We start from the raw sequence: 22,921 nt of genomic DNA, 5'->3' as shown, positions 1-22,921 counted from the left end.
TTGGAGACTTGTGGCTTGTTAGCCCACGGAATTCCTATTCTGGTGGAAGTGATGCTACCTCAGCATCCAGACATACACTTTACACATAAGCATTTACTCTCGTGCAGATCTTTCAGTTATACTAAAAATACCCAATCACCACAGTTTTGTTTGTAATAACATGTTCTATCACAAGAAAGCGAAGGTGGTATTTGAGTGGGAGAGGCTGTATATTATATATCACGAAGTCAAGGACTTGATAATATTATACAATCACCATCCTTTAGAACCGTGTTTGATCTATAATATTCTGTAAGTCTTTATAAAAGTGTTACTTTCATCTTCTCCTCCTCCACTGGTGCATAAGCAATTATGTGGCCTCTTAATATTTTGGTTATAATTTTTATTTATCTTTCATTCCAGTACTTATACAATATTTTTCTTTATAGTTTTATGTATCATAATTCCACTATAGATCTGTATAATAGTTTTGTGAAGATGATGCCAAACCAGAAAGAGTGATTGCAAGAACAAAGGCACATTAAGCCCTTCGATTGGAAAAGGCCGGAGTCCAATTCCCGTCATGACAAGAGGAATTTTTATATGGGTGTTTTCAATTGAAGGTGAGCTAGCCAATCTTGTATGGAGGTAGCAGGATTTTTTTCTCCCTGAAACTCTGGGTTTTTTTTTCATCCCACATACAGTACTGTTGCTGTTAGGCAGTAGATTCCATTAAAGGTAATTGTGTGTAATAGAGTTGAGTGCCTTCCCCCAATAAGTTCTTGGAGGTGTCATGTAATAGTAATAATATATTTCAGTACACAGTTATGGAAATGAACCGCAGGAAACTGATAAAGTCAGGGACTGGTGGTGGGAGTGATTGTGAACAGGGAGTTGAAGTTTAGAGGATGGCAAAGGTAGCTAAAACAACACACCAGATTATATGGTTGCTGAAGAACACACACTAACAGGCAGGGATAGTGAGGTTATTGTTCCCCCGTAATAAGAATTTAATAAGGCCAAATCTAGACTACTGCATGCAGGTCTGTTGACCTGGAGTCCATGGGAATGAAGTACCAGCGGAGAGGATCCAGAGACAAGGGAAGAAAAATTGTGGCAGTCTATAGAATGTTCTCTGTAATAATAGATTGAAGGTCTGTGGGCTTCAAACACTAGCTGATAAGCAAAAAAAAGAGACTTGATGGAAGCATACAAGTTATTAAAGGGGTTTTTACAGGACTAACACTGAAGACTTTCCACCAGTGCTGGACAGGAAGGGAGAGAATGAGGGGTCACCTACAAAAATTGTGTAAATGTGGTTAGCAAGGTCATTAGGAATAGATCATTTGCTTTGAGGGTGGTGAATGGGTGGAATATATTACCAGAGGTCGTTGAGTGCTTCATTAGTGAATGAGTTTAATGAAAGGGATGACAGGTAGTATTGTGAATAATGGGTCTCCTGTGATGAGTCCTGCCTCCATGGAGATGACTATTATTATCATACAGATAATTTTGTTTAGTACCTTGACTGTTTTATCTTTGTTCTTGCTAAATCACCTATCTTTATGTTGGTTTGGTTTAGCTGTTCATCTTTATGTGTAATACTTATTACATTCCACATTGCAATTTTGATTATATGTTCCTTTTCCAATCTAATATATCTTTTGCTGAGTAATGGTCTTTCTTCTGATAATCCATCTCCCATTTCTTTGACTGAGACTTGAAAATATATCAAATATCTCCAGGGCAGGTTATTAGCCTGTCACTGCTATGTCCAGTGGAAGGATTGCAACCTATCACCTCTGGATATGCATTTTCTTTGTTATGGGTATTAGGTCACTAGTGCCTTGTCTGTACTTTTAGAACAGGATGGACCATGAGAAGATGAGGTGGATATTTGAGTGGGAGAGCTACATATTTCATCATCCGTAACACTGATATATAAATATATTGTACATGTTACTGAAAAGTAAATTCAGGACAAACTGACGACTACAAAAAACTTATTTTGATCTCTACAAGCTGGCTGTAATTAGAGGTAGTCAGGGAGATATTTTTAAAACAGATTCACAGAAGACAGAAAATTAAAATACTATCATAAACAAATTGATCTTTATTTTGTACAAAAAAAAAACTTATCGACAGATGGAGATCTTTTACATTAATTATGTGATGGAGAGATAACAGAGACAAGACCACAGTTTCTCACTTCTAAGATTCTGAAGTGGATAAAATTTGATTTTCTCTAATATAAACGGTGAAATCAACTCTGAGAGAGTTACAGATATTTAGAGAGTAACTACTCTCAAAATATCCGACTTCCATACTGTGGATGTTGATTATTATCTAGGCAATTTTGATTAGAAAGTCTAGATTATAGCTCACTCACACCAGATGTCATATCTTCTGTTAAACTCATTCATGATAAATTAAATACCTTTACCACTTCATCAAACAAGCTATTCTATTCACCGCTCTTTGAGAGAAAAATTTAGCTCTCACCCCTTTCTTAACTACACAAAAAACACAACTTCCACAGATATCCCCATGTGCTCTCCCTAACTTCCACGAAAATTTCATTAACCAATATCCTATAACATAAGTTTATGGATTTTTATCACATCATTCCACTTTTTCCTGTCTAGAAATTTCTGCAGTCCACATTCATTAATCCTGATATTTTCATTCAAATCTGCATGCAGTAGTCCAGGTATGGTCACATCAACATTTCATAAAGAGGGAAAATTACTAAAATATCCTTACATGTCAACATTCGTTTTAACATCACAATTATCTTCTATGTTGCATATGCAATTCTTGCTATGTGATAATCCTTGAATTTCACTTACTATCCAACATAATTCCAAGATCTTTAGCCTCATCAATTACTCAAAGCATAATCCAACCAATATAATATGCTGTTGGATATCTCAATTATGCCAACATGCATAACTTAACACTTACTTAAATTAGCTGAGATCTATCATCATTTGTGCACACTTCCAGCCTATCTCTGAACTGCTAAGCCTATCTTTGAATCATCGAAAAATGGTCGAAATATCCTTCCCAATATCATTAATACAGACCACTTTCACTCACTACACGGCCCCATCCCGCCCCACCCCATAGCTAACTTTTACATAGAAGACTGAGTAACGAGCTCTAGATTCAGAAAGCCTAATGTCTGGTTGAGTATGTTGATATTTTTACCATTTGGCCCTATGGCTGAAAAACATTAAATACATTCCTAAGCTAACTGAACAAAGAAACACAAGTGTATCCAATTTACCATAGAGATTGAAAACAATAACCCTTCCTTTTCTAGACACACTTGCTACACATCTTGCCTGAGGCTGCCATTCATTCAATCTACCACAAGCCTACATACACAAATTCATACCACCATCCAATACAAAAACTAAGTGTCATCAGCACCCTTAAACATAGAGTCCTAACAGTTTGCTCCAAAAAGTAAGTGCTGAAGAAGGAATATGAAATTATTAGCCGAACATGTATAAAAAAAGGAATAAAAAAACAGTTCACAAGATCTTCCATAATAGTACCATTAAAATCAAAAAAAAAAAAAAAATTGCTTGCCATTAAAGCATGTGCCACAAATATAGAAGAAGTGATATGGTTGAGAAGGTTTATGAAGTCCCGTAATATAATACTAAATAATATTTTAGTATGCTGCATTTTCATATTGAAAATTTATTTCTTTGTGAACAAGACATAAATTAATTTTTATATATTACAATGGATATGTTATAGTTAACAAAAATATTTCAGTATTAGTTTTGTATGTTAAATGGATATACAAATATGGGAAATACCCATGAAATTCTTTTGCCAATAAAAGCAGTCACTGTATTCGGAATTCAAACCAGCTAGGGTGGATAAAATACTGAGAAAGAAATCCTTATCATCTTTTACACAAATGCATACAGAAGTTTATTCATGAACTAACTGACATCTGAATTTTATTGATGACAAAACGAAATATTTGCTTCTAAAAAGTAAACGAAGTTGCATTAATGCAGTATAATGTCAGAAACTAGTAGTAAATTTATCACAAATTCGTTATTAAATTTATTACTCAAGGTATTCTTGTATTCTCTTTTCTACTGAGTATCCCGTTTGGCCAAAGTAAGAACGACGACGGTCAGAAGGAACTTGGGTCGTGACAAATATGTCTGTCCACTTGCCTGTGGCAAATAGCTGCAGACTGGACAAAATATAATGCTTTTTAATTAATAAAAAGCAACTTTCTAAATTTTTTTTTTAAGCTTTAAGAAATACAGAAGAATATGCATAATAATAATAAAGGCTGTTCTTACAACAAATTAATGTAACAAATTGTATTTTCTGTAGTACTTCATGAATATATTATATTCATGTGGTATTACCATAATTATCTTGTACCCACCCCCCCAAGAGTGCATATTAGGATTTGTTGATGATGATTATATTTTCCAAGAAATCAATGTTGTTTTTACTGTTCTTCCTATTCTTATTATTTATTGATCTTTTCTTGAAATGGTTCTCACACAAAGGAAATATTCTCTGATAGAGCCATTAATCGCTTATATTGGCTTGTTGAGACATATCATTTAAAAAATGGTTGGCAGGGAGAAGGGCAGGTCTTGGGCAAGTGTTTTTTGTGGCAGGGAGGCAAGTAGGACTCTACATAATTTGCTGAGATCTGTTTCCTTATTTTATTTGTCATCTTTACTAAAAATTGTGTCTAAGTTAAAATATTTTACTTGCTCTACAGGTTCTCCATTCAGGATGCAGTCTAATGTTTCATGATATTTTCAGTCTTTGTCTTTTTATTGCTGGTTTTCATGTCAATTTTTTTAAAGCAGTTATCCAGTTTAGTTAAAGATACCAGATATGTTTAAGAGTATAACTTCATCTGCATAAAGAGCTGAGATTAGCATTTCCAATTTTGATATCACGTTTAATATTACTTTCCTTCATAATGTGATCCATATAGATTGATGATGAATAACAGTGAAGGCATCAAGCATCCTTGTCTTAAACTTGTTTCACATTACACCATCTTTCTGTATTAGCTTCAATTTTAATTGCTGATTTAAAATATAGACTATGTACCTCTCAATATAATGTCCTATTTACAGGATGTAGTATATTGAACAGAGTTTCTCTTGGCACCTTGTAATTTGCCTTTTTCAGATCTCCACTCTTGTTTTTCTAGTCCATCTTCCATCACTGCATCTGGAAATATGGCCAGCTCATCTCCACTTAGCCTGTTTAATGTATTTTACAATATCCGACACCTGTTTTGAGATTTATTCAGGTATTTATCTTCCTATTTCTTAATGTTATTTTTAGCATACTGCTCTCCATAGCAAAAGAAACTTTGTGTGTATGTGTGTGCATGATATGAAAAACCATAATTTTTGTCAGGAAAGCATCGTGCTACCTTCGTATGACGACACTGCTAAATACGTTCAGTCAAAGTTTCCTAGCAGCCTGGATCGATTCGAATCAGGTTGTTCTAACCAAATGACATCACCGACTGAGCTAGGTTCCTAATTTCCCGTCATTTATTCATTAGTAATTCTGGCAAAATGCTCACTGTTCATTTTTCTTCAGTGTTCCTCTCTTGATTTAGTTTCAAGCACTGTTTGATGGGCTTTGCATATAACAGTATGTGTTCAATTTGCATCCATATATTGGTAATCTGCCCATCAAGATTGTTATCCTGATCAAGGACCACACATCTGTAGCTTTCAAGTCTGTTCAAACTATTTGTAGCTGCCTCCTCAGATCCCTAAAAGACAATGTTCCCTTCTATGAATATCCAGGTGTGTGCAAGGGGATATTCAGTTGTTTGTAGATGATGTGAAGCTGGGGAGGATTATCAGTAATAGTGCAGATGTGGCAGCCCTGCAAGAGGATTTGAATAAACTACACAGATGGGCAAATGAATGGGGTTATATCACAAGAACTCATTACTGCTCTGTCACCAAAATCCCCCCTGTCAAAACAACTATCAGAGAGAGCATTCTAACAAAAGACGAAGAACTACACAGGACCAGATGGATGAAGACTCACAAACACCAGACGTCCCGAGGAACACTGAAAAGGTTCCACTTGTAATACTAAGGGACAAGGACAAATGGAAGCAAAAAAGATTCCAAGAATGCCATCCATGCCATACCATACAATAACATACATTAGGGGAATATCAGAAAAAATATATAGGGAAAAAAAAAATAATAAAAAATCAGCTAACGCCTTTTTATTCCCGTATACGGGGAGGGGGAGTAGGCGAGGCCATTTAGCCCTATCTAACTTTTGGAGACTGAGTGGGCAGTTCAATCTCCACTGGTACCAATCAGGGATAGATGGCCCAAGGCTATCACTAATTAAGCGGTACACAGTGAAGAGAGGCGGCTCAAATGTGCCGCCATCTCGTGGTCCCTAACCCTAACACAATATATTTAATGTCTGAAATAATGTGGGTTCTACGGTCAATTTTCTTGAGTTTACGGGACGAAAAACCCGCTTGCCCGTGCCAGAGATCGACTAACTCGGGAACCGGTCGAAAAAAGGCTTAGAAAAATTTCCTCACGTCGCCGACTAGACTCGAAACCAAGTCTTCCTTCATGTGGCCAAGCGCCGTGGTGTGCAAATGCCACATCCACTGAGCTACACAGGCTCTTCCATACCATCGAAGTTAAAAGAGAAGCCCAAGACTTGAAGGCAAAACTACAAGACGAATCAGAATATGCAAGACCCTTCAGTGATGAGGAAACCAACAATGCACTAGCTGATACGGGAAAGGCCCCATATTTGTATCAGCTGAGTTCACCCGGAATTTCAAATTCATGCTGGGAAAAATACCAAAAAATGGCTCGTTCATTTCTTCTCGGAAATAATGAACACTGGCATGTTGCCGAAGGAATTTAAGAGAGCTAAGATCATAGCCATTCCCAAACCTGGAAAATCAACTGACAACCCACAAAACTATTGTCCAATTGCACTACTGAGCTGTGCATATAAACTACTGGAAAAACTACTGTACAACAGCATAAGCAACACCACCAATGAACACGTTCCAATAGAACAGGCAGGCTCTAGGCCCAATTGAAGTTGTTGTGACATGACATCACACATAGTGGGCTTTCAACGAAATCTAAACACTTCCGTAGTTTTCCTTGATTTAACTGCAGCATATGACACTGTCTAGAGAGAGGGCATGCTGTATAAACTAATGAAAGTACTACCGAGCCAAAGAACAATACAGCTTGTTAATAGTATGCTCAGCAATAGATATTTCCATGTTATCCTTGGAGAAAATATCAGTAATCAGAAGAAACTCAACAACGGCCTACCACAAGGCTCAGTACTGGCCCCTCTTATTTAACCTATACATAACTGCCAGATACAGTATCTAGAAAATTCTGCTATGTGGAATAAATAGTATTAGCTACCAGAAATAGAGAACTAAGACATCGGAGGAAACTCTCACAAATGACCTTGCTGCTATGCATACATACTTTAAAAAAAATGGAGAATGCAACCAAGCCAAAGTAAAACCGAAGTGTCAACATTCCATTTCAGCAATAAACCGTGATGATGAGCTGAACATCCGATTTGGAAATTCAGTTCTACACCATAACAAATATCCTAAATACCTAGGCGTTACACTTGATTACACCTTATCATATAAGAAACACACTGAAAACAGCTGGAAAAAATAAGAACTAGAAACAACATCATCCAGAAATTATGCACCACTTCTTGGGGTGCCACAGCAACCACATTATGAACATCCACACTTAGATTGTTTTTTCGGTGGCAGAGTACTGCGCCCAAGTTTGGCTCAACAGCTGCCATACCAAACTAATTGACCACCAGCTTAACACCACAATGTGACTTATCACTGGAACGATGAAGACAACTGCTGTTTACTGGCTCCCAATACTGAGTAACTTAATACTACCAAACCTATGAAGACACGATGCTCTACTATGAGAATATGATAAAATACTCAGAAATATTGAGCTACCTATACACAACAACATACTAGATCTACAGCTCAACAGACTGAAATCAAAAAAGCCCCCTCTCCTTGAAGTTAAACCTGAGAAAGACAAACTACAATACCAAAGAACAATAAAAATGAACATGGAGCTTAAATACCAACGCACAACACGAAACTTGGTTTGATAGGCATTGTCTCAACATCCTGGGTATGGAACTGAGCTGAAAGACATGGATAACACTGAACAGGATTTGCACTGGACATGGAAGATGTGTAACCTCTCTGTACAAGTGGAGGAAAAATTCCCTCACCGGAATGTGACTGCAGGCACCTGAATCAATCAATCCACCACATTTCTACTGAGTGCAGTCTTCATGCATACACAGGTCACAACTTCCTGGAGGCTACAACACCTGTTATAGACTGGATCAGACAACTTGATCTTAACTTATACGTGTTTTGTTTATTGAAAGTATAAGTGTCTTTGTTTTATTCTAATTGTCTGTCACTTACTTTTTACATATTTATTTCGACTTATGTACCTTTATAAACTGATTGTAGATTGCCGTATGCTAAATAAATAAATAATAACCTACTCTACAACTCTCCGTCTCCACCAATCACAACTACCTTCATCATCTACGCCAACGGCATCTACTGCCGACCACTGCCACACTAGTATTTCACAGACAATCACAACATTCATGCTCACGGCAGGATTCGAACCCACAGCCTTTTGACTGGAGAGCAGATGTGCTAACCACTCGGCCAACCAGGCCAGCAATATTATACTTATATGTATAAAAATTTATTTTATTTTGCTAATTAATTATGTGTGTATAATTTTTCACCAGAGGTCAGGCTAAGGTAAATGATTAACAAAACATTTAGATTTATCTTACTTTTGTGTGGTGTCATGTAGTTTGTGTCCTGTGCATATGTATGTTTTCCTGTTGACCTCGATACAGAGGTTGAAACTTCGAGTGTTATTTTCATAATTAAAAGTAAAGTAATTATTCCAACACATGTATTTTTGTCTCCATAACTCCTTCACAATGAATTCTGACCACTGTGTGACTGACCTTAATAGAAAGAATTATTAATATAGAGATTAAACATCAATGTTCCAAGGAGTCATCCCTAAGGCACACCATCGATAACCTTAAATCTGGCCAATTCACACTCCAATATATATCGTTTTCTGATACCTATCTGCCTCAGCCCGCTTATCCAAGCCAAGACTTTATGTTCCAATCCCATATTCTCTGGTTTATGCAATAGCCTTTTATGTAGTATCATATCAAATGCCTTAGCAAAGTCCTAGAGTATCAATGTATCCATTTCCTTTATCCAACTCAGCTGTACCATAATATATCAAATACACTATCTGATCAAAAGTATCTGGACACCCTTTGTAATTCATAAACTGACATCTAGATGTCACTATGACTTCACTTACTAGTAGATATAGTATCTAGCAGTAAGTGAAGTAGGCTGGTATAAAAGGAGTCATGTAATTGTGGGTTGTTCAGTGATAAGAAGTATGGGCAGAATGGGTGGGTCAAGGGAGCTCAGCAACTTTGAACGTCGACTAGTTATTGCTTGCCACATCAGTAAGAAATCTGTCAGACATTTCAACCCTCCTCAAGCTGTCCAAGTCAATAGTTAGTGACGTGATTGTGAAGTGGAAACGTGAAGGCACAACCACAGTCAGGTAGGGCAGATTTAAAGACAGACAAACTGTCGAGGTTGAAGAAGGTGGTTTGTGGAAATCACCAGACATTGACTGAAACAATCACCAGGGAGTTCCGCAGCGCTACTAACTGTCCAGCCAGCACTATGACTGTGAGTCGAGGGTTAAGAGGAATGGGGTTCCATGGTCGAGCAGCTGTCCATAAACCAAACATCCTGTGAACACTAAGCCTGCAGCGGTGTAAAGAGCGATGCCACTGGACAGTGGACAACTGGAAATTGTGCGATTTAGAGTGATGAATCATACTTTATCATGTGCCAATCCGATGGGAGGGTCTGGGTGTAACAAATGCCTGGAGAACGATTCCTGCAAAAGTGTGTAGTGCTAACAGTGAAATCCGAAGGAGGTGGCGTTATAGTGTGCAGGTGTTTTTCATGGAATGAACTTGGCCCTCTTGTAACACTACACGAAAATCTAAATGAGGAAGAGTACGAGGACATTTTGACACGCTGCGTACTGTCTATGGTAGAAGATCAATTCGGTGCTGACTATTGTCTGTATCAGCATGACAATGCTACCTACCATAAAGCAAGGTCTGTGAGGGAATGGTTTATGAACAATAATGTTCCAGAAATTGACTGGCAGGCCCAGAGTCCTGACCCGAATCCCATAGAACACCAACTTCACTTGAGATCCCAATGACCCACATCATGAACTGCTCTGGCTACAGCTCTTCAGGAAGAATGGACTGCCATTCCTCCAGAGGCGTTCTGACACCTGGTAGAAAGTATCCCTGGCAGAGTTAGAACTGTCATAGAAGCAAAGGATGGACCCACCCGTTATTAATGTCCACTACTGGAAAGTTTGTCACAGGGAAAGTCTGATTACAGTTTCAAGTAGATGTCTGGATACTTTTGATCAGATAGTGTAAAGGCAAATTGTTCAAATTTATGTTCAACTTATGTTCCTTGCAAAGTTGAGTGTTTGTTAACCCATTTCTATACGAGTTCTTATCAACTTCTCTAAAATCGTAACAATCAGATACCGAGTCAAGAGACACACAGTCTTTGTACAACCCTTGTGCAACGAGCCTGAGCATTATACACATTTCATAACTCCTCTCATTCTTATTCTCAAGATATTTCTTCTACATCATCTTATGGATCTCTTGCCTAATTAGGTTGCACATTCATTTCACTCATACCCTATCTGTTCTTTGTATTCTAGATACATTCAGATGCTACTTCATTTAAGTACCTTTTCAAAGCTTCCCATGAAGTTATGATATCCCCCAACCTCCACTCAGTAACTGATTCCATGAAACCAAAGGTAGTATTCTCCTGAGTGTCATAATTTCCGGCTTTGTAGTTTATCATGTAACCTGTCCTAATTGGAACATCCACATTGTTGGATACTTCCCAGATCCATATGGAATCACTGTCACCAACTCATGGCAAAGCAATCACATCCTTAACTGAGACATCTTCTGATAATACAATCAAATTTAACTATTTGGCCTCAAATTGCTTCTTTCATACATTGCTTGAGAATAATTGTTTTGCAACAGCTGAATAAATTCTTCTTCATTCTTATGAGTTTCCTCTGCTACCTAAGTTTGCTACCAAACAATGTTTGGATAATTTAAGTCACACATAATAATTAATCATTTAATACTCATCAGGGTAATGTGGATGCATTTCTTCATCCCAAGTAAATAAAGTACCAGGTCTGTAGCAACACCTCACCATATATTTCATCCTGTTAGCCTCCACTTCACACCAGTTATTACCATTATTACTTTCATAAGTTTCTACTCAATCTGAATCTATGATACCTGATAACATTAGTAGTACTCTGCCTCTTTTCTTATGTTTTCTGTCATTTCTAGAAATGCTACTCGTTACACTCAATATGACTTGGAGAGCCAGGTTTTACTAATCCAAATAATTTTAAGTCAAAGCACTAATCAAAATAAAAAAAAACTCAACCACTTTGTTACTAATGCTCCTCCCACTTATACACTCAGATGATCTGAACCCACACTGTACATTTCATCCCATCCCCAGATACATAACCACATTTAATTGCATTCATATCATTATCACATTTGCATACCATAGTTGATCTTACAGATTCTTCTTACAGAACTCGCCACTACTCCCATGATGATCTAATTTCCTTGACTCCTTGCATTAAGTGCTTCTCTAGTTTCTCTAGACACCCGATGCCAAATCCTTTTGCATCATTTCTACCATCAACCTCACTCTACACATCCAAAACTCACAATCATTTCTTCTACATAGTCTGCGCATTGAATCATTTACTTTCATAACCTTCCTTCTTTAACTAACCATTTTCTTGTTTCTTTCATATCCTTTTTCATGCTATATCATCACTACTTAAATCATTAGTTCGAATAAGCACTACCATCTTTCTCTTTTCCATAGTTTCTCTACTGCTCTTGTCACATTCTTTATTTTAGCTCTTGGGAAATTCAAGACAGTAACTCGGCTGTCAAATGCAAATTTAATTATCGAATCACAATACCACATTACTTCTTTTTTCTTATATTTTAACTGATTCACCCTGTTATTATTGTACTTATTATTATTCATTGATAACTTACAAATTTCCTGACCTTCTGCCTCTTATTCTCCCTGATTTCCTTTACTGGTCTTAGAGAAAGCAGAAAAATATTTATAAAAACTAACTCTCTGGTCTTTTAATCTGGATGTTTAATCCATTTACACCATCAATATAAAGGTTCTCGTTTCTGGATTCTATGTTATTGTTGTCCTTAGCTTTCAATGCTGCTTTACTGTTCTACAAGGATATTTGGCACCATTTTTAAAAACTATCTTAATTTAACAGTATGCCTTAAAATATATCAGTAAATGTACTATATTCAATAAATCAGGGAGAAAAAAAATACACTATATGAAAAATGTTCAATACATCAAAAGAACTGTCTATTCTTACAGAGCTTCATCCACACTCAGAATCCTTTAACTAGAATATATCCAAATAAAAATTCTTTATTCATTATTAAATTCTTAGAACAAGTTCTTATTCATTTTCAAACTAGTCCCAAATACCAACAACAGATGAGACTCGTGTTTCAAACAGCTCAACAGAATTTTATTGATTTTTTTTTGCCAATATTAAGGCTAATTCCTTGATAATGTCACTGGTCTCCTTTACAAATCTGTTCATACCTAATGTGCACTCACAGTTCTATTGCAATCGGGGGGGGTTGAGTGCCGTAGGCACCAGGGGGTGGAGCCCCCCTAGTATGTATATAAAGAATTATGATAGTACTACATGAAAAAGTTATACCATTACTAACTTCTGATCAATAATTTTTCACCAAATTAATCTGTTATCTTTCAAGACTCCAATATTATCAAATTCTATATTTTTGTCTGTTAACGTGCTTTTTACTGTATTAATCTATCTACATCTAGGTCTTCCTCTGGATCTTTTTTCCTGCTAACCTTGCAAAGAGCACTTGTTTTGCTAATCTTTCATCTCCCATTCTTAAGTGACCATACCACCTGGGATTAGCTCTACTAACATATTCTTGAATGCTAACAATGGCAAGTTCTTTCCTAATATCCTCAGGTTTAGTGTGATAGTTAAATTGATGCCATCTGTTCACTCCACTGATCCTTCTCAGAACTCTCATATCAGAGGTCTCTAGTCTTTGATCAAGTGTTTTTTTTTTAAACCCAGCTCTTGGATCTATAAGATAAAATTGGTTCGAACACTGTCCTGCATACAGCTAATTTAGTGTTTTGACTCATTTCTTTCTAATTCCATATAAATTTATTCAGATGACTTCCAACAACACAGCTCTACTAATTCTGTTGTCTATTTCCATATTTAATTTACCATCTTCACTAAATATTGTGCCTAAGTAGATGAAACGTTTTACATGTTCTATAAGCTCCATTCACGATGCAGTTGATATATTCAATGATTCTGCCTATTTGTCTTTATATTACTGATTTTTATACCAAATTTCTTTCAAAAGTTATTTAATTTAGTCGGGGAATCTTGCAGACTTGTACTGGATTTATTCAGAAGCATAACAACTGCATAAAGTAAACAGCTAAGACTAACATCACCAATTTTTATATCAGATTTAATACTACTTTCCTTCATAATGTGATCCATATAAATAACAATAACAGTGGAGATAACGTGCACCCTTGTCACACATTTATCTCAAATCATCTTCCTGTACCTCCTTGAATTCTAACTGCTGACTTACATAGCATTTAAATAGAGAGTATGCAACCCTTGTTATAATGTTCCATTTATACTATATAACTAACGTTTTAAAGAACTTTCCTCTTGGCACCTTGTCATATGCATTTTCCAGATCAACAAAACTGAAATACAAATCCTTGTTATATTCCCAAGTTTTCTCAACTATTTGTCTTAAAGTGAAAATCTGATCCTGATAACTTCTATTTGGCCTGAATCCAGCCTGTTCTTCCCCAAGCTTCCCTTCCACAACTGTACTTATCCATTTCTCGAATATGCTTGCATAAATCTTACTATAAACACTCGGTAGGGAAACCTCTGCAATTCTCACATTCAATTTTATTTCCCTTTTTATAGATGGATACTATGAGAGCTCAGCTTCAATCATCTGGAATTTGACTCTCTGACCAGGCCTTTGGAATTATGCAATACAGCCACCATAAAACTTTTATGCCTCCATATTTTAGCAATTTTGGCCAAATTTCATATACTCTAGCTGCCTTTCCGCATTTCAGGTTTTTGATTTACTGCAATCAATGGGATCTAATTGGATATGATAACGTCAGGAAATACAACAGAAAACCAACAGAGGTCTCAGATTTTGAACTGTCAGTATTGATAAGTAGGAAATCTGAGTGCTCTGCTCTGTGCACATTAAATAACTGCAAGTGTATGGCTGATGGAGCATGGGATCTCTGCAGCTGGAACAGAGAGAGGAAACATGATAGAATACAATACTGTCCTGAAAGAATATTGTTCTTTGGTGCAGGTAATGTCAACGTTCATGCCAATGTAGAACATGTTTTATTCGCTACAAATTAAATTAAACTTGCAAAGACATTATATTCTTATTGCAAACAAATTTTGCAATAAGAATATAATGACGTATCTTCACGACTATGCTACTTGTATATAGGCTGATAATTTCACATTAATTGCCTGAGTATTCCATAATGCAAAGCACACTTTCTTTCAAATGGATCCAATTTACTACATCAATTAATCAAATAACCAGTCCAAAAATTGTATGGGATAAAATCGGAAAGGCAGATATAGTACACATTGTTTGTCTACCTTAGACCATATTGGAAGTGTTTTTGCTGATCCCAAAGCTATTGCAGACACTTTGGAAGAAATGTTTGCTAGAATGTCAGCAAGAGCTTCATATTCTCCTGAATTTTTAATACTGAAAGAGCAGCAAGAGAAACAAAGGCTTCATTTTTCTACCAACATTCTTCAGCCATTTGTTAAGGAGGAATTAAAAAGAGCTCTCCTACAATCTCACCCTAGCGCAGTAGGACCTGATGACATCCATTACGAAATGATAAAACACCTATAATCCTCTTCTATGGATCTTCTTCTCTTATTATACAACAGAATACTTGGAGAGGAAGTGTTTCCAAATTCTTGGCATAAGTTAATTGTCACTGCAATCCCAAAACCAGGAAAAGATCCAACACAAGCAAATAATTATCGATCCAATTGCTCTTGCAATATACTAGAGAAAATTATTAATGCCAGACTTCTCTAGTATTCAGAAAGCAACGGTCTTCTCTCCAGTACACAATATGGTTTCCATAGACATCATTCAACTTTAGACCATTTGGGTCATTTAGAAACTTATATAAGAGATGCATTTCTGAAGCAAGAACATCTTATTTCAGTTTTCTTTGACATGGAAAAAGCTTACGACACAGCCTGGAGATATGGCATATTAAAAGACCTCTATAACCTAGAGGTCTCAAAGAATACCTCCTTGCATTTATTAAAAACTTTCTGTTCAGGAAAACTTTCCAAGTCAGAGTGGGAAGTATGCTGTCTCGATCATATCATCAAGAACAGGGTATTCCCCAAAGCTCCGTCTTAAGTATGACCCTTTTTGCTATTAAAATTAACTCAATCAGTGAACAGCTTCCTCCCACTGTAGACAATGCTCTATATGTTGATGACTTCACAATTTAAAGTGACTCACATAACATGAGGGTAATTGAAAGACAACTTCAGCAAGCAATTGATCATGTCTCTCTGCAGGCTCTTAATAATGGGTTTAGGTTTTCAAAAGACAAAAGTGTCAGTCTACACTTCTATTGAAAACTCACTCATCACCCGGATCCCGAATTAAAAATGGGACATATTGTTATTTCAGTAGCTACAAAATCCAAGTTCTTGAGCAGAAAACTTACATTTCTAGCACACATTCGTCAACTAAGAGAAAAGTGCAAGAGAACTTTAAACCTCCTTCACACACTATCCTCTACTGAGTGGGGTGCTGATCGAGCTTCATTGCTCCATCTTTATCATGCACTTATACATTCATAACTGGATTATGGGTCCCAAGTCTATGGTTCTGCAAGACAGAGTAACATCCATCCATCATCAGGGTATACAGATGGCTACTGCCATCTTTCGCACATCACCCACTCCAAGTCTTTATGTTGAAGCAAATGAACTGGCTCTATCACTTCGACGGAAATAGTTATCTCTTAATTATGCCCTAAAAATAAAATCTCTTCCAGATCATCCTACACGGACTGGTATCTTTATTCTGCATTGGGAAGCTCAATGTCATACACGTCAAACTGCTATACATCCTTTTAGCATGCATGTTAAAGAGACTGTGCAAGCTGTTAGTATAAATGTTGACAACATTACCTATACTAAACAGCATCCCTCCACGGCAGGTTTGCACACCATCCTGCAATCTCTCACTTTGTCAGCTACAGAAATCTTATACTCCATCATCCATCTACCTACAATTGTTTAATGCACACAGAGCAGCACACGATGATTTCTTGCCCATCTATACTGATGGTTGAAGAACTAATATCTCTGCTGGTTGTGTTGCTGTGTTAACTTACATTATTATCTCAAATCAGATCCCACCAGACCGCAGTAATTATACAGCTGAGTTACACACCATTCAGCTTGCACTTGTGCATATAAAAGAAAACTGCTACCAAAAGTGTATAATTTACACAGTCATTGATCTCCTCTCCTATGTATAATCCACATCCAGTACTTTATGAGGTGCTACACCTGTTTCACAAAATGAAAATCCTTAATTTTTTTATGTTCAGTTCTGCTGGATTCCCAGCCACATCGGAATTAAAGGAAATGAGGATGCAGCTGCTAAATCAGCTCATATCTTCTCCACATATTGTTTGACAGTACCATATACAGACTACAGACAGCTTATAAGATCAAAGCTAATTGCTCAGTGGGAGTCATCATGGCAGGAAGCATTAACAAACAAATTATAAGACATTAAACCTGAAATTAAGCACTGGCATTCTAGTAAACATACAAAGAGAAGGGAGGAGGTTGTTCTTGCTAGGCTCCACATAGGTCACAGTCACCTTAAGCATTCTTATTTACTAAGGGTTGATGACCCATGTGAAAAATAAAATACACATCTCACTATTTGTCATATTCTGGTAGTGTCAACACTTTACACGAGAGAGGAATGAAATTTTCACCTATCTAACCAAGCCATATACACTCAGAGAGATGCTAGCAGAGCAGACTCAGGCAGATTGCATGATGTTTTTAATTTTTTTTTTACAAAGAATTAATTTGTACAAACACATTTAACAGTAAATTTGTTTATATGTAAATACTGTATTGCTTAATTTAACTTTTCCACATATATATTATTCATTAGTTTAAATTTTGACCAATTATGTATTACCGTAGGCCTTGATCTTGTATATTTGTCACCCTGTTGTAATTTTGTTAATATGTAAATACCACGATGCTAAACTCAATTTTTATGCATATATGTTGTATAATAATTCCTTTTTGACTCTTTATGTATTACTATAATAACATCTGTTGTAATCTTACTATATGTAGATACCACATTCCTTGGATTGTTTCGTATATGCATTTGTTAACTTGTACTGTTATCTATTTATGTACTGCTGAAACCTCTGCAGTAATTTTGTTTATATGTAGATACCACATTGCTTAACTTGAATTATGTATATGCATTTTATTTACTAGTTTATTTTTCGACTAATTATGTATCGCTGTAGGACACCTTGTATATTTGTGCACCTTCCAATAATTCTGTTTATATGTAGATAACGCATTGCTAAATTTAATTTTCATCCATGCATATTATATAATAATCCCTTTTTGCCTATTTTTGGACTGCTGTAAAAGCATCTGTTATAATTTTACGTATATGTAGATACTACATTCCTTGGCTTGGTGTTGTGTACATGCAGTTTGTGTATTAACTTGTTAACTATTTTTGTACTACAGTAATAACCTCTGACCTTGTGTATTGCTGTGCCCTCTGCAGCAGTTCTGTTATCTATAAATGCTGCTTTGTGGAACTTGATTTTTGCACAGGCATACTGCTTGCAATTTTCTATAACTGCTTATGTATAGTTGTAACCTTTAGTATAGCACAGTATGACCTATATTGTTTTTGTGCAAAATAAACTATAAACCAAACCAAACTTTCAAACATATATAATACTATGGGGAAAGGGCAAGACATAGGCTGGTTTCCTTTATTGAGGTCTCACCAGTGGGAGCCAGAACCAGAAGAGAGAACAAGTAATGCATAAGTTATATTTCCTGATATACAAGAAGCAAAAAGGTCTGTCATGTTATTAAAATCGCTGGATCAAAGATAGAAACTTTTTTTTTCACTTGGTTAGAAATTAAACTTGCCAACAAATTATGTTCTTGTTGAATCCTTTTGAGAGTGCTGGGTACTATGAGAGCTCTGCTCCAATCATCTGGAATTTGATTCTCTGGACTAGGCCTTTGGAATTATGCAATGCAGCCACCGTAAAACTTTTATGCCTCCATATTTTAGCAATTCTGGCCGAATTTCATATAATCCAGCTGCCTTTCCACATTTCAGGTTTTTGATTTACTGCAATCAAGTGGGATCTAACTGGATATGGATAACATCAAGATTTGGTAATTTTTTTTTTCAGAATAGAGCAGAAGATCTATCTATAACTATAGTAGCAAGCCTACCTCTGACTGGGGAAAGTCACCATACAGTCTTCCTGGGAAGTTGCTCAACATGGGGAATTTTTAGTCAAGAAAGAAAGAGTCTGTGGAACTACGGAGCTGATGATCATGACAAACTTAGGAAGCAATTCAAAGCAGTACCATGGTATAAGAAGCTACATGGAATGAAGTTATTAGTGTGGGAAGAGGTCAGGGATTGTTTGAGGCAGTATCTGACTGCATAACCAGGGTCAGGAGAATAAACTGAGAACGGATTAAGGGGATGAGTAGCAATATACAGCAGAAGCTTCAAAAAAAAAAGAAAGAATTGTGGAAGGAATATAAACAACAAGGTGATCAGTATGCTCATCAGCAATATAAAGCACAAGAAAGAAGGCTAACAAGCATGGAAAGGTAGGCTAAATCAGATTTTGAGAGAAAATTAGCTAAGCAGGCCAAAGTAAATAAAGGTTTTTTTTTTTTTTGCCACGTAACAAGTAAGAGAAAATGATTATGGAAAGATTACTTTGCTCAGTGCTGATGGTAGGAAAGTGACAGAAGAAGAAGAATAGTTCAGTTACTAGGCGATCACTTTGCAAGGATATATATCATTCAGGTGGTGATTTTCAATTACTGATGTAACAGACTGATGTGAAAATTGAGATAGATGAATTGGATACTCAATATATTGAAAAATATCAATAAGAATATAGCAGTCTGCCTGGATGGTATGTAAGTAAGGGTGCTACAAGAATGTTCAAGTGAACTGGCAGTACTCTAAAGTCCTATGGTGCACCCTCTATAGGCATTTGATAAAAGCTCATAGAGAGCACCAAGATAGGACTTTAAAGTCACCCACATGTTTCATTAAGCATTGTGTTATCTCTGTGTGTGTGTGTGATGTTTTTTTTGTACTCGGTGAAGATGTTTCAGAGAGTGAGACGAAATATTGGAAGCATTAAAATTAGTTTTTTTTTTTTTTTTTTATCACAAACACCACCCACATAACCAATACCACCACCACACTCCATTAAACCTCCCATATAATGTCCTCCCAGCACTTAAGTCTTAACACACAGAAGGGGAAACCAAACATAGCAAAGTTTAGTTCTCATATCACACAGCCAGCAAACAGTAAACCTAATGGTTATAAAATTTGCTTAAAACAGCATGAATGAGAAATAAATTACATTGATGTAATGCTTCATGAGCCTTTTTAGTGAATTAAAATTTCAACAAAAGGTTACTGGCCACCTGCAGTCTAGCTTGGTGATGGGGCTGCCATCTTAAAGCCTTCAAGCTTGCCTTAAAGTGGTAGGAAGGAATTTTAAAGAGAAGACAGAGACAGATTAGAGATAGAAATAGAATGACCCATAACCTTCAAATACTTTAAGCATTAGGGTCATGAGTTACCAAGAGTTGGCGAGGAATGCTATATAGGAAAGGTTAAAAAGCAAAGGGGACCTATCTCAAAGAAGAGGAAGAAGTGGATAGATCCAGCTAGGGGACCATGGGAAAGCCATTTCCCTTGCTATCAAGATGACAGCCCCTGTGGCCCTGTTGGTTCCCGATTACTTATTCGGCATATTCGAACACCCCACCATATCTGGTGGGCTCCACTATCTGTCACCTTGGGACGTGCTCCCTAGAGGTTACAGGGTCCTCCGAGAGATCCCCAAAAGGTACCCAACGCAAAGGAAGACCGTTAAAAACATGGAATTGAGTCCAGAACAGGCCACTTGACCTGTAAGCCTGGAAAGGAGGAATAAGATGTAGTCCTTTGAACAAAGTCTGTAAAATGAATAACACCTGCTGGAAAACTGGCTGAAAAAAAAAAAAAAAAAAAAAGGAAAATTACCCAAGAGATGGAATCACAAGAAAGAATGAATCCTGTATGATTAAAAGAAAATTATGGAGAGTCTTTATATATCGCACGGCAGCAACTGTATAAAGCCATCTTCCTTCCCCTAGACATCCAAAAAATATATTTCTACTTACATTCACTTATACTCTGGTTTTCTCATCTTCCTAACAGCAAATTAGCCTGCACAACACACACAATTTACAGACAAAAAGTACTGCTGGTGGTGGTGAGGGGATTGTAGATAAGTGTTGATGGCAGTTATGTGTAGTAGGAGAATTAAGAAGTAGGGGATATAGTTAGATGTGTGCAGCAGAGTGGAGTACAGTGCTCTCATGATGAATCCTTGGCGGTGTCACATAATAATAATAATACTGTATTTTTTAGAACATACTTTAAAAAAGTTTATTTCATCAGTTTACTCTACACCCAAATACTGTAGACCAAGTTAAATCTCTTTCTATCTTGTAGAAATTGGATTACAAAGTACATTATACTTGACAAGACATACTCTTGTTTTAATCCTTTACCCAAGCATAAGAAAATAGTTTGCTTGAAGTAGATAGTTATGAAAACAGTTAACGTGCAGACCTCGTTTGCTTAGTTAGGAAAACAGCAAAATTTGTCAAGTACAACATTCTTTCCTCTTGATCTGATCCAATGAAGTGGTAACAATTTTTTCTGAAAGTGTGTTCTTGCCTCTATAATACTATGAATAATTTTACAAGAAGTACTATTAGGACCTGAGATCAGCAATTTCATGTATCTACTGTTGTATTTTGTTATCTCACACACACAACAGTAACAGAATGCAGCAGCACAGAGAAACTATACAGTCTCATGCAGATCATACCATGTCCACTGCATAGGATTGCTTTGGAGAACGGCCTTTTATATTGTTGGAAGTTTTCCCACCTGGTTATACTATAAATTATGGATACCATGAAATTATATACTTGGTTTGATCCTTTATCCAAGTGTAAGCAAACAAACAAACAAACTTTGCACCTGAAGTATATTCAGGACTGGGGCAACTCATATATAGAAGCTAATGACTTCACATCACTTGCCTTAGTATCCCATAATGCAAAGCACATATCCTTGAGGATAAGTGCAAGTGATGTGAAGTCATTAGCTTCTATATATGAGTTACCCCAGTCCTGAAAATACTTCAGGTGCAAACTTTGTTTGCTTACACTTGGATAACGGATTAAACTAATTATGCAATTTTTTGGTATCTTTAATTTATAATGCCTTTTATATTATTTTGCAAGTTACTGTTTGGCAGAACACTAAGGCAGCTAAGATTACAAAGCAAAAATTTTTCAACCAGTTTGTTATGCAGGAGCCATAAACCCAAACATGCAACTCCATTGGGTTTCTAGAATCACACGCAGAATCTGAATTCAGGACTTTATAATCTAGCAGCATGTTTTAAATGCATTACTAACTCTTATTGTGCAGATAATTAAAGAAAAGAAAGGCCAAAACATGGAGAACTACATGGCTAATACAGTTTTAGTACATACAGAGACCCTACACAATAAAATCAGCTATGGTTTTACTCTGCATTGTAGCCCACCACTATAGTGAAACAGGATAAATTGGACATTGCACCCTTTCCTTTGAATAAGACCCAACCCCACAAAAGGAATCTTTATATGGGTCTTTCAACTGAAAGGGGTGAGTTAACTTATCTCAAAGAGAAAGCAGGATTTTTTTTTTTTCCTGTAGGCTTTTTTTTCATCCCACATACAAACAAATCAGCCAAATACACACAGCTTACAAACAATAGCAATGTATAGGTGGAAGATTAAATACAATTGCACATAGTAGAATGCCCTGGTGAAATAACTCTCTGGACTCTCTGGAGGACTTACGTAATAATCTCTAATAAGCACTAACGCCCATCTTGGCATATGGTTAACTAGGTAGTACTTCCCTTTATGTTCATGCTGTTAGGCTGTGGCTTTCTCTCTATATGTAGTTGTGAAACCATGTTACAGCATGAACTTGACTCCTGCATCAAATGCATGTTATGTCTTTCCTTGTGACTTAACAATAATGTAATTAGAAAGAAAGAAATTCATATATTCAATACAATGAAAACAATCTATGGAAAAATACA

At 36.4% G+C, this 22,921-nt stretch overlaps 1 protein-coding gene across 1 annotated transcript in view; it reads right to left on the bottom strand.

The window, feature by feature from the left end:
• Tudor-SN (Staphylococcal nuclease domain-containing protein 1) overlaps positions 1 to 22,921 on the bottom strand; it is a 271,338-nt gene that overhangs the window by 247,487 nt on the left and 930 nt on the right. The gene's annotated exons all lie outside the window — the stretch shown is intronic.

Source organism: Typopeltis vanoorti, chromosome 10 (genome assembly GCF_054136105.1).
Source record: "Typopeltis vanoorti isolate ZY-2024b chromosome 10, IOZ_Tvanoo_1.0, whole genome shotgun sequence".
Lineage (NCBI taxonomy): Eukaryota > Metazoa > Arthropoda > Arachnida > Uropygi > Thelyphonidae > Typopeltis > Typopeltis vanoorti.
The sequence above is the reverse complement of the archived record's forward strand: the minus strand, read 5'-3'. Positions and strand labels throughout refer to the sequence as shown.